The 13,575-nt window shown below is 41.7% G+C and overlaps 1 protein-coding gene across 1 annotated transcript in view; it reads left to right on the top strand.

Annotated features, from left to right (window-relative positions):
- The window catches only part of atp8a2 (ATPase phospholipid transporting 8A2), a 329,927-nt gene that overhangs the window by 213,337 nt on the left and 103,015 nt on the right, over positions 1-13,575 (top strand). The gene's annotated exons all lie outside the window — the stretch shown is intronic.

Genomic DNA, 13,575 nt, shown 5'->3' with positions numbered 1-13,575 from the left:
TAGTCGCCACAGTCCAGCGCCTGTTCGTGTCAATGTACCTAACCAGCATGTCTTTCAGAATGTGGGAGGAAACCGGAGCACCCGGAGGAAACCCACGCAGACACTGGGAGAGTGTGCAAACTCCACACAGACAGTGACCCAACCTGGGAATCGAACCCGGGTCCCTGGTGCTGTGAAGCAGCAGTGCTAACCACTGTGCTGCTGTGCAGTCCCAGAAGGAGGGAATTCTCGTGCTTAGGGCCTAGTCAACTGAAGGAACAACCACCATGGTGGAGCTATTAAAATTGGAGATATTCAAAAGGCCAGAATTGGTGGAATGCAGAGATCCTGGGTGCTTTAACGTTGGAGCAGATTACAGAGGGCGGATGAATTTTGACAAAAAGAATGAGAATTGTAAGATTGAGGCTTTACTTAACAGGGAACTACTACATGTCAATGAGCACAAGGGAAATAGGTGAGCACTGTTGCTGTGCTGTCCTGTGTGCCATTTTGCTTCCACCTCACCTCATCTAGGTTGCTAAGCTTTCTAAAGCGGTCATAATCCAGTCTGGTGTTCTAGTTTCCCTTTCTAATTAGAGCTTAACTCTACTACATTATACTCAGCACTCCCAAATGTTATTTATTTCAACTAGTAAGATCCACCAATGTCTCTGGTCTTGTATCCTACTCATGTGCTGCCTGAGGAAGGAGTCCTGAACTCGTTTTAGGAATTCTGTTCCCTTTTCTCTATTTACTCCCCTTGGCCAATCAGTAACTGTACTGTATTATCAAAATCTTCCAGAACAATAATATTGTTCGAACTCATCTCTAATAACTGCATGTTACATCTTCCATTGGCTTGAGCGAAAGCCATTTCAGCCAATTCATTGGAACCACTGAACGGCCACTGCCTTTGATTATTTTTTGTTGAGTTTTTTTTAAAAAATGAAAGGGCTCATGACAAGTGCAGGCTTACTTATTACTAACACAATGCAAAACGGATTAAATTCGAGCTGGTGGCCTCACCAGCTTATCTTTGCCTAGGTTTGAACCAAGTGCTCTCCAGCTGGCACTATTTCAGTTTATCATCTGTACAGAGTTCTGCTGCTGGTAGACCAGTAGCATCAAAAGTGACTCACAAGGTCAGTCAATAGGGTAAACCTGTAGTCTTAACCATTATAACAGTATGCAATGTTGCTGGCAAAAAGACTCACCTTTCCAATCATATTCAGTCAGTCCAGTGTAAATGCACATCTGGATCAATACCAGAGTTCACCTTTGACCTAGGCAATGGAGAGAGGGGAGACAAGTGTTGAGATAGGAGGTCAATGAAGAAATTTCTCAGCTGACAGCTAAGAAAGTGTTTTTCAATTGGACATAAAACCACTCAACAGAAAGCCAGGTCCCTAATTTAGACATAGCTTTCACATTCTACTTTAATCCAGAAAGGAATTTTCTCATTCACTTCTTATTGTTAATGCTCTGTTGCAGTTTTGGCTTTGAAATAAAATAGTTACAATACTGCTGGGGTATGCAGTTCAGAGTGGTGCTGCACAAAAAATGAACAACTATTACTTTAGATGCTTGATGGTGTGAGTAGTGAAACACTTATCAAACCAAGTCACGAAACAGAGACTGGTATTAAACATTAATTTCATCACTTCCTGCTGCTGACTTGTTCTTTTCTGAGTCTTTTGGCACAATAATGCAAGGGGAAACAATGTGCAAATGAACTAAAATATATTTTATTCTAGTATCAGCATGTAACACACTGGACTACTGGGGGTTGGGAGGGGCAATGCACTATTCTTTTGGAACTGTTGTAACTGCACTCCCCTATTAATGGATCCTGTATCCCTGATTATGATGAGCATCCCTTTCTTGCTCAATGTTTAGTTTTATGATGGTGTACCCTGGGGGGAATACAACATGAACTTTGTACCATAATCTTCCTCCAATGTACTTCTCCAGAGTTTTCTGTTAATTGAACTGCAGTGTGATAAATTTCAGTACAAATTGTCAAATTGTTTTAATTTACAATCCCTCCTTGTGATATAGAAAATGTCGTAAAATGCATCATATTACTTTGTTATCGGGCTAACAACTTTTTCTGCTGAACCTTTTCTCTGAATCTGACCCATTTCAAACTGGGAAGAGCTTTCATTTATTTCTTCTGGCTCTCTATCTAGACATTGCTGAGCCGACCCTGGACGCTGTGTTTCTCTTCTTTTGTTCCATACCCTTGGAACTTGGCAATTGGTCTTCTGACTGCTTCCCTGTCTGAGGATTGGCCAGTACTGTTGCCAATCAAAGCAGATACCACATCGCCCTAAATGGGGGCCCCATAATGTCCACAACTTTATGCTTGAATGGAACTTGTCTGTCTCGCTCAGCATCTCATGTGAATGCCTACTAAAAATGTCTCAATGATGATCCACTTATTATCCATGACCACTTCAGTAGCTGGTTTGTTAACCTTGGACTTGGACTACACGTGGCTCACTTACAAACAATACAGACATGGGGGCAGCAAGGTGGCACAGTAGTTAGCACTGCTGCCTCACAGCTCCAGGGACCTGAGTTTGATTCCCGGCTTGGGTCACTGTCTGTGTGGAGTTACACGTCCTCCCCATGTCTGCGTGGGGTTCCTCCAGGTGCTCCGGTTTCCTCCCACAGTCCAAAGATATGCTGGTTAGCTGTATTGGCCATGCTAAATCAACCCTTAGTGTCTTGGGATGCGTAGGTTAGAGGGATTAGCTGGGTAAATATTTGGGGTTACGGGGATAAGGACGAGGTGGGATTGTTGTCAGTGCAGACTAAGGCTGAATGGCCTCCTTCTGCATTTTAGAGTTTCTATGATTTCTAAGAAGTGTGAGGGGGTGTGGGTATGGCCAGGTTTGAATCCTACCACGGCAGATGGTAGAATTTGAATTCAATAAAAGTCTGGAATTAAAAATCTAATAATCTAATGATAACCATTGTCGATTGTCAGAAAACCCCATCTAGGTCACTAATGTCCTTTAAGAAAGGAAGTCTGTCACCCTTACCTGGTCTGACCCACATGTGACTCCAGATCCACAGCAATGTGGTTGACTCTTAAATGCCCTCTGAAATGGCCTAGGAAACCACTCGGTTTAAGGGCAATTAGACATGGGCAATAAATGCTGGCCCAGCCAATGACGTTCACATTTCCTGAACAAATACAAAAAAGGATAGGACTCAGCTGTAATTCCCCCCATGTGCAAATTATCTCTTGACGCATATGAGAAGGAACAAAAGACTTGCTAACCATCACAAACTGTACTGCACAATGTGCCTCTGTTCAAAAGGGGAGATGAAAAAAAGGAACGAATGTCGCACACACTGATGAGATTCAACTCGTGTTGGAGTTCCATCAGCAGCCGATTGACCTCATCCTGTACTGGAGTTTGCAAATGTTTGCAGTTCTTCGTAAAGAAAAACATTTGGAGGTTATAATATTCCAGATATGACATTAAAACCAGTTTCTTAAATTTTTAAAAGCTGCACTTATGTCTGGGGTTTCTGTAATCTTCCTTTATCTCAGTATGCACATTGCAAATATATAATACTGATATCATCAAAGGAAGTTGAGGTGGGGAATGGATTGAGCTAAGAACTTTTAAAATCACTGACAAAGGGAATGACCAGGTTTCTTGTCTGATGGTAAACCTGTATGTTCCAAATGTTCTCAACTCTTTAAGAAAAAAGATTTAAAAGTGTAGATAATCTCCAATACAGGTGTTGCAACATATAAACATGGAAAATGTTTGTACGCTTTGGAAAATTTCAGTCAGCAGCAGTATCTCTTTTTGATGCTTAGCATAGTCCAACTTCAAAACTATTAAAGGTATGTTACACAAAAGCTTCATTGAATGCAGTGCAGTCTCCCGTTAATCATCCAAGCATGTTTTGTTTGTCTTGAGCAGATTACTGTCTTTAGAATAATTCTGCTTTTAAGTATCAATGTTTACAGGTAACTTTCAAAATAACTTGAATCAGTTTTATGCCCCAGTGTCATAAAACAGTGAGGAGGAAGCGCGTTCAACTATTATATTGTCCTCTACTAATGTTCCCTTCATGTTTCTGCATCCATATTTGTTAACGTTATGCAAGATACTATTCATTCTCGAAATTTGTGTCTTCTTGAAAGGTCTGGCCTGATGGACCTTTTCCCTATTGCCCAGCTCCAGAATTTTATTATTAAACACTTTGATCACTCCTCTATCTTTTCCATAGATATCTTCAAAGCTTTTAATGATCTGGCACCATCTATTTATAAACAAGTTACAAATATGTTGGCCTCCCAACAAAGAAAGCTATGTTCTTGAATGGTTAGTTTTCTTTCTCATCGTTCCATGTGTGTGACAGTTGTTAGTTTCTTTTCTGTTTGTTTTCCCAATAACTCAGGAGTGCCCCTGAACTCTTACTTTATCATGTTAGTAACCTCCTGCACATATTGTCGAATCCTGTGCACTCATTCATATTTCCACCTCCATAACATTTTTGACTTTGTCCCAGCTCAATTGCTGCTGAAACCATCATTCATCCTCCGCAATCTCTGGACTCGACTATTCCAACACACTCCTGGCCAGTCTCCCACATTCTATCATTTATTAACATAAGTTTGTCCCAAACTCTGCTGTCTTCTAGCTTTTAGCAAACATAAGTAAGCTACATTGCGGGCCTTGCAATCTTAAATTGGTTGTTGGCATAACCCTTAGCACACTCGGGATTGTTCAATAGATGTTGCCCAATCATGGAATCACATCTAACGCTAGACATTGGGCAGAATTCTCCCAGAAGATTTCTGTGGACACGATCTTATAACCTCATCCTGCCTGACGTTTGGCGAGGCGAGGTGGTAAGATTGGGTGGGAGGTGAAAAGTCAAGTTTGCACCCAGTTTTTCGCCTCCCTTGATCTTACTGGCAATATTTTGCCAGCAAAATTGATTTACATGTTAATGACATGCTTTGCATGAGTCCTGGATTCTATCGCCCAGGCTCAGTTACCCTTACCAACTTAATGGCCAAGGTTCTCCCTGACAAGAATCATGTATGGTCTCCATCAATGGGGATGGCCTTGCGAGGGGGATCAGAGGCCATTGAAGCCCCATGGGTGGTTGGGGGCAAGGCTGGACAGTGCTCAGGGGGCAGTGCCACCCTGACAATGTCCACCTGGTACCCTGGCACTGTCCACTGGGCACCTTGGCACTGGACACCATCCCTGCCAGGGGTAATCCCAGGGGGTGGAGCCAGAGCCGGAGGGTGATGAGTGGGGAGCTCCGCAGGGGTGGGAGGAAAGTGGAACTCTGCTGTGTGGGGCTGATCCGCAATCGGGGATGGAGAGAGGGAACTCTGCATGGGGAGGGGGAGGCATCAGGGAGGGAAAGAACTCCTCATGGGGACGATCTGCGATTGGGGAGAGAGGGAACTCTTCATGGGGGGGCAATCAGCAATGGAGGGAGGGGACGCTGCATTGGGGGGACAGCAGGAGGTCGCCTAGTACCCTGGGAGATGAGGTGCCTGCGTAATGACACCCTTAGAGCTCAACAGCCAACTTCACTGGCGAGCTTAGGCTCCACGCCCTCTCCTGCTGGCGAGAATCACATCCTGGCACTTTTTTTTGCACTGAGTGCCATAAGATTGCATTTTCAAACTCGCCCAAAAAATGAGTCTGAACCTCTCCCGTTTTCTCTCTCGTTTGGCACTTCGAAATTATATTCGTAAAACTCCACCCTGAGTGTCAGAATGGTGAGAACCATGGAGTGATCCATACTGGTCTGTTCAGCATGCCCCGCACCACAATCCACAGACATTTAATGCCCTGAGAGAGCCGCCAAGTGAAAGACGCCGTTATGGAAAGTGGCCGCAGCTGTGCATCATTAACAAGAGGGAGCTGAATTTAAACGTTTCCCCCACACTCTCAGCCAGTCACACCAAGAAGACGGCACCGCGCAGACTAGTCCCATGGTTTACGAAGGGCGAGCGCGGACGCCTGCTGGACACTGTGGAGAAGAGGTAGACCATTCTGTACCCTCGGGAGGGAAGACGACCCAGGAGCATGATCTCCAATGTGGCCTGGGAAGCGGTGGCATTCAGTGCCCACGGCCTGACACACAGGACTGGCGGCCAATTGACTGTTTGGTGGGGGGATCCGATGCCGCCAACACTGACTGTTGATGGTGGTGGGGGGTGGTCCGATGCCAGCATTGACTGCTTGGTAGAGAGGGGCAGGGGGGAAGGAGTCCAATGTCAGCAGCGACTGATTGGTGGGAGTTGGGAGTGAGGGTAAGGGACCAATATCAGAGTGACTGTTGGTGAAGGTCGGGGGATACTGGTGCTGATAGCGGGCTGGGGAGGAAATGCCATCTTTGATGGCAGGGGGCAGGTGGACACTGGCTTTGATTGTGGTGAGGGGGAGCGATGCCAACTTTGATCACAAGGGGGGGGAGCCCCTGGGACCTTGATGGTGAGGTGTGGGTGATGTTTGTTTTTTGCTCTGATCGGGGTGCCTTTTAAAAATGGCACCCCGCTCTCAGTGCAGCCGGGCTTTGCTGGTGTGTTTAGGCCCTGCCCCTCAATATGATGGCGTGAAACATATCTCCCCGCCCACCCATATATTTTGAAGAAACCTCATACGATCTGGCTGGAAAACTACCTATCTCTCTGGAGAGAAAAATGCCAGTTTTCAGTCAGACTCTGCCACTTTGCCATTTTTGATAAGATTCCGCTCCTTGTTTTTCTAGTCATATGACTGCACATATTTGACAAATTTAACAAAGGCAAGCAATTTTTCTTCTGCTGGGCTTTACCATTGTTCACCTAAATATTGGAGCATGTTCAGTGTCGTGCCCATTCACAGATGTGTCATGTAATGAACTTTCTCAGTACTGTTAAAAATTGGACCCAAAAACACGTTAACATGGCTACCACAAATCAAGTGACTTGGCATTTAGACTAAAGACAGTATCAAATCTCTGGCGAATATCTAATTAAATATGGATAGAGAGGAGGGTACCCTGCAACCATTTGTGAAATTCACACATCTCATTGTTTTCGGATGGGCCAACAAGTAAAGACTGGACTTTCCAGTCTGTCTGCCTGCCTCCATGTTTCATACTCGACAAAAGGAAAGATCAAAACTCAAACTATCAACTTCCCCTCATAATAGTGGTCTCCCTGTCCAAACTAAACTGAATGGGCCGCAAAAGTGTTAACCTAACGGACTTGCGACCAATGCTGGGTTTCAGATACTGCACACTATTTACCCTACGACCAAGCAGATCATCAGAACCATCAGTCAACAGCTTGTCTGAGAAACAGATTCTGAAACTAGCTGCAAGTCATCAAGCAGCCAAAGCATTTAACTTGTTCAGTTTCAAAGTTCACCTGAGAACAACCTGCTAGGTATTCAACTACATAAACCTTGCAACATATTGTCAACACTTGGTTTTGCAAAACCCGCAATTCAACTTTAAATCATCAAATCCGTTCAAGAAAACTCAAGCCTGCCATGTGGCCAACCAGAAATCATAAACCAAAGACTGAATTAATTGTAATCTGTAAAAGTGCACAACCTTTATCTGTATCCAATCTTTGTGTATGTGTGTAAAACTGAGTGAGTGACATTCCATTAACTAGGGGTAAACGTGTGAGAATAAATAACCTTTATTTTTAAACTCTCAGAAGCTGAAATATTTAATTGGACCACACACCAACAGTTTAAAAAAAAGACACATTTTTCCATATAAAATATATTTATTGCAGGCAGGAAGAGAACAAAACTAAATTCTGTCTGTGACAAACATAATGGGCGGGATTTTACAGCCTCCTTCATCCCGAATCCACAAAATGTCACCCGAGGTCAACGGACCTCCCCATTGTCCGCCCCTCACCCGCTCCGATTCCTTTAGTGGGCGAGGTGGTAAAACTTTGGCCAATATGCTGGATTATAGGAAGTCTGTTTAAAGGAGTGTTCACTAACACTAAACCTCAGTGTAATATGTAACATAATAGCCAAAAACGTAATACTGATTTTAAAGTAAGGACTGTAACTATAAATCTACAGTTTGTAAAGGAGAAATTGTTGCATATAAACTGGGACTAATCTCGGTGATCTAGGGCATGGACTGGACAGAAATGGCAGTAAACATGTGCATCTGTTGTACTAACTATTTCAATAATGTGTTGATCACATCTGTGAACATTATAGCAGGTGTGCATATTTACTGTATTTTTGTCAACAGGCATGCTTGCAAGCCTTCAATGTCTAATAGCAGCAGTGCTTCACTTCAACATAATATCCTCCACTGGACAATGTTTTGTTCAGACAGTCTACACTTTGAACCTATGCACATTAAGTGGAATAAAAGCAGTGTAAATTAAAATTCTTCTGTAAGCATGTTTTTGAGCAATAAAAGAGTGGTGTTGATTGATTAGTTGATGTAGTTTATGATTCTGTTGAGACTGAGTACATTTGAGCTTTTTTTTAAATTGCCCTGCATATTATCTCTTTCGACGGCTCACTCTATGTGTGCACATTTAAATGAGTAAACTTTTTAGGAATATAGGAACTGAATTGCCTATTTTTTTATATATTCGTTCATGGGATGTGGGAGTTGCTAGTTAGCCAACATTGATTGCCCATCCCTAATTGCCGTTGAGAGATGGTGATGAGCTGCCTTCTTGAGCTGCTGCAGTCCATGTGATGTTGGAACACCCATCATGCCATTAGGAAGGGAGTTCCTGGATTTTGACCTGGCAACAATGAAGGAACACTGCCATTCAGTGATATCATGGCTGATTTGTAGCATAACTCCGTACACCTGCTTTTGTCCCATATTCTTTAATACCACTGATTAAGCAAAAAACTGTCAGTCCCAATTTTACATTTAACAATTAATCTCACCTGAATTTATGTTTGTGGAACAGAGTTCCAAACTTCTCGAGGTCAATTAAGGATATACAATAAATGTTGGCCTAGCCAGCAATGCTTACACCCTATGAAAGAATATTTTTTTAAAAAAACTTCTGCCATATTTTGCGTATTGAAAAGTTTGCTAATTTAATTCCTGATAAGTCAGGTTCTTATTTTTAGACCATGCCCCTAGACTAAGACTCCCTAACCAACAGAAGTTGTTTCCACCTACCCTAATGCTTCCTTTAATCTTGAAAATGTCAATCGAACTACATCTTCAAAATTCCAAGGAATCCAACTCTATTTGAGTAATTTCTCCTTTCAATCTTGGGATCGAGGTATAATTCTGCTAACTCTATGCTGCAACTCTAAGTCCAATTTCTCCTTAAGGTGTTGTATCCAGAATTGCTCACAGGTTTTATATAGCTGAGGCATTACTTCTACACTGTTGTATTCTAGCCCTCTATATATAAAGGCCAGCATTGTTGTAGCCTTTTTGATTATTTTCTATACATGCTCATGACATTTCACAGATATATGTAAGGGAGACTACATAGGGAAGGCAATGGCATAGTGTCATGTCACTGGAGTAACCAGCGGTCCAGTCCAATGCTCTGGGAGCATGGGTTCAAATCCAACCATGGCTGCTGGTAGAATTTAAACTCAAGTGGTAGATCTGGAATATAAAGCTAACCTTAGCAATGGTGGCCATGACAATCATCACCAATTGTTGTAAAAACCGTCCAGTTGGTACGATCGGGAAGAAAATCTGCAATCTTACCTGGTCTGGCCTACATGTGACTCCAGATCCACAGCAGTGTGATTGACTCAACATCCTGCTGAAATGGCCTAACAAGCCACTCAGTTGAAGGGCAATTAGGGATGGGCAACAATGAGATAGTTAGTGATGCCCACATCACACGAAAGAATAAAGAATCGATGTATCTGCACCATGAGACTGTTTGGATCTCCATGGTTTCTAGCTTTTCGCCTTTTGGAAAATGTTCTGTTCTATCTCCTTTTTCCTCAAATTTGCCATCATTGAAATCTATTTTTTACCCATTCAGATAATCTATTAGTATCCCTTTGTAATGTTACACTTCCATCTACAATGAAGGACCTCAAAGGGCTGAATGGCCTACTCCTGCTCCTACATCCTATGCCGCTTACAATGCTGCCTATCTTTTTGTCATCAGCAAATTTGGATATGTGTCTTTCTATCTGAACATCTATGTTAATAAATAAACTGAATAGTTAAGGCCCAAACAAAGATCCGTGTGGGACACCATTTAGTCACTTCCTGCCAATTGAAGTACCTGCCCATTATCCCTGCTGTCTGTCTCCTGTCCTAACCAAGTCAATAATTTGCCTTAAATTTCATGAACTCCACTTGAGTTCTCTCTTGTGAGGGACTTTAACAATTACCTTCTGGAAGTCCATATGAATAATATCCATAGATTGGACATCCCTGTCCACAACTTTAGCCACATCTTCAAAAAATTCAACCAGAACTGTCGGACATAATTTGCCCTTATATACCACTGCTGGCACACTCAACAGCTGATAAATATTGCCAGTTGTTCCACCCATTCAAGTTAATGTAAACTTTTTCCTGACAATCTAGTGCTGAATTCTGGGATCTTAAAATGCTAGTTATTTTAATAATTAATTTTAGGAATTAATTTGGTGGGGCAAAATTCCAGTGCCAATCATTGCTGAATTAAACAGTAATTTAGTACCGCAATGATGTTCAAAAGGTTTTATGTAGAAGAAGGTATCTCATCTCCTAAACATTATTTTGCCGCATTATTTTCAACCGTGTAATTCTCAAATGTTTACTTTCTAATGTTTCAGGCTGTTTCAATTTTTCCATTCTCAAACTAAGACTCCATAATGATCCGTGTGACAATTGCTCAAGCTGCTTCTGTTTACATGCACATTCTCAAACTGGATAGCATGATGTGATAGACTTAAATATTGTCAGAAAATTCTGAAAAAACACAGCAGGTCTGGCAGCATCCATGGACGGAGAAACAAAGTTAATGTTTCAAATCGAATGTCATATTCAAGTCAAAACATCAGCCCCGTCTCTCTCTGCAAATGCTGCCAGACCTCCTGAGTTTTTCCAATACTTTATTTTTATTTCAGATTTCCAGCATCTGCTTTTCTTTTGTTTATATCCATTTATGTTGCGCCTTATCATGTCCCAGAATATGCCAAAATGATTCACAGCCAATAATTTTGTTCTGAAATGTAGTTACTTTGTTAGGCAGATTCAGCTCCCGATTTGCACACAGCAGTACCCCATGCCCAACATTTTCAGTGAATGACCAGTTAATTTATTTTTAGGACTGAAAATTGCTGCCGCTTTGAATAATGGCATGGGAATTATGTCCACCTGAACAGACCTCAGTTTAGCTCCCTCAGTGCTAAGTTGATTGAACTGTCAGTCATTATTTATTTAAATTCACTAATTGAAGTGAATGGGTAGCACAGCATTTGCTGCTACCTCAGCTTATTGCTGCTCTGTATAGAACTGTGCATCCCAGGTTGAAATACATTAATTTTGGGGAGGGTTATTATTTCCATTCTCAAACTGTTAAGACTCCGTAATGATCCGTCTGACAATTGCTCAAACTGCTTCTGTTTATAGCTGGTAGGATTGAACATCAGGAACTCTTGGGGGTCCTAGTCCACAAACCTTTGCCCACATGGATCAAATTCACTGCTTTAGGGATCGATGGCTGGTGCCTTTTGTTTTTGTTACTGTTCCTTGAAATGGCTGATGTGATTCATTGTTCAACAGTAATTGCTGCATGTTTGACAAGTCTACCTTGTGACGTATAGCAGAGTAAAAGCTCCCATCCATATAACTGATCTCCACTGTCAAAAATGCCAATAACAGCATTAATCAAAAGCTAGAGGCTTCTGGCTAATTTTTCCCAAGCTGTCAAATCCCAGTTACTCATTATTTATACAATTATGCTGAGTCTGTACTAAGCATACAGAACCTTTCCAATGTATAAAAGAAAAGCTCAAATTACTCGGCTCAATTGAAGTGAACACACACTAATATAAACCTTAAAATTCTGACGGAACAGGGAATTCTCCTGTACCTTGACAATGTTGGGAACTGTTGTTTCTAAAACAAATTGCACTCAGACTTGCCTGTCATTTATCTTCTGTCCAAAGTGATTTATATAGCTAAGCTCCAAATATCAGTGAGGTCTTCAGCCTGTGTACTGTTGATCTCGATCCTTTGAAGTCCAATCACATGGCAAAGAAACTGTCGGTGTTGCAGGAGCTGAAGTCCTCTCATTGGCATCTGCATTTACCTTGAGATTCATAGAAGTTGAGTCTGGAGTTGGGCCCTTGTTTACATTGGTATACTACTGATGTCACCCTATTTCTCCTTGCATTTATTTGGTGCTTAATCACAACAAAATACCTCCAGATGTTTCACACAATGAATTCCTTTTTGAAGTACAGTGAGTTTTTATGAAGGCAGACAAAGCAGCCTTTCTGCAATAGCAATTCCTTTCAAACAGCCAAGAGATGAATAATCAATTCCTCTATTTATTATCAGTATTGATTGAGGAAGTAATGTTAGCCAAAACTTTAAGAAAACTCTCTTCCAGTTCTTCAAATATTGGGATCATCAATGTCCACTTGAGCCACAGCAGCTGGCAAATCTGACATCATCCAATGTATGGTGCCAACAGAATTCCCTCAATACAACACTAGAGCAATGCTTAGCTGAAACTCCAAGTATGGAAGTCAAGCCTAGGTCCTTCTGAATCAAAACTGAGAGTGTTTTAGCTGTGTGGTGTTGGTGACTGAAGGATTGAACTGTCAATTTGATTTTTTTTTGGGCGAGGGGACTTGTGTTACAGAAATAGCACCAGACGATACTCTAAAGAACATGTCACCATACCCAGCAGAAACATGGGGAGCAAAAGTTAATGCAAACTCTGGCATTCTCATGGGCAGCACTAATGAATTAACTAAGACGCGATGTTGACACCAGCATGCGATCAGGAACGTGACACCATAAAACCCTGTAACAATTCACCTGAATACTGGAATTGCATATTTGTAACTTATGTTCAGCATGAGTAAATGAATTGGGAGGTTTTTTTTGTGTGTTCATTGGTTTTGCTTATTTCAAATTAGGAATCTTTGATTCTTAACCAGTTAGATGCTGATGATGGCATGTGAAAGTTATCCTCCAACAATAAAATGCTGATTTCATATTTGTCAAAGGAAGCACATTACAACCCATCTTGCAATGTGTAAGTTTTGAAAAATACATTTGTAAAAAACGTTGATTTTTCCAAACCAAAAAAAGCTACAGATTAATGCAATAGCCAGCATCATTCCAAATGAAAGCATGAAACAACAGGTCACATGGCCCATCAATCAGTGAAGGATAGCTGAGATCAGATACTCGCAGTGAACACTGAGTAGACTGCAGTTCAGGGATTAAACCAGGATATACACAAGCCAAATCATTGGTCAGGGGTTAGAAGAGTTAAACTTGCATCAACTGAAATGGAAAAGGCTTAAATGACAAGAAGATTTATGTGAACTGCCAATTGGACTTGTGATTAAGTTTATGTTGGCAGATAATGGCATGTCAGAAAAATAAAGGGAACAA

Source organism: Mustelus asterias, chromosome 10, assembly GCF_964213995.1.
Source record: "Mustelus asterias chromosome 10, sMusAst1.hap1.1, whole genome shotgun sequence".
Classification (NCBI taxonomy): domain Eukaryota; kingdom Metazoa; phylum Chordata; class Chondrichthyes; order Carcharhiniformes; family Triakidae; genus Mustelus; species Mustelus asterias.
The sequence above is the reverse complement of the archived record's forward strand: the minus strand, read 5'-3'. Positions and strand labels throughout refer to the sequence as shown.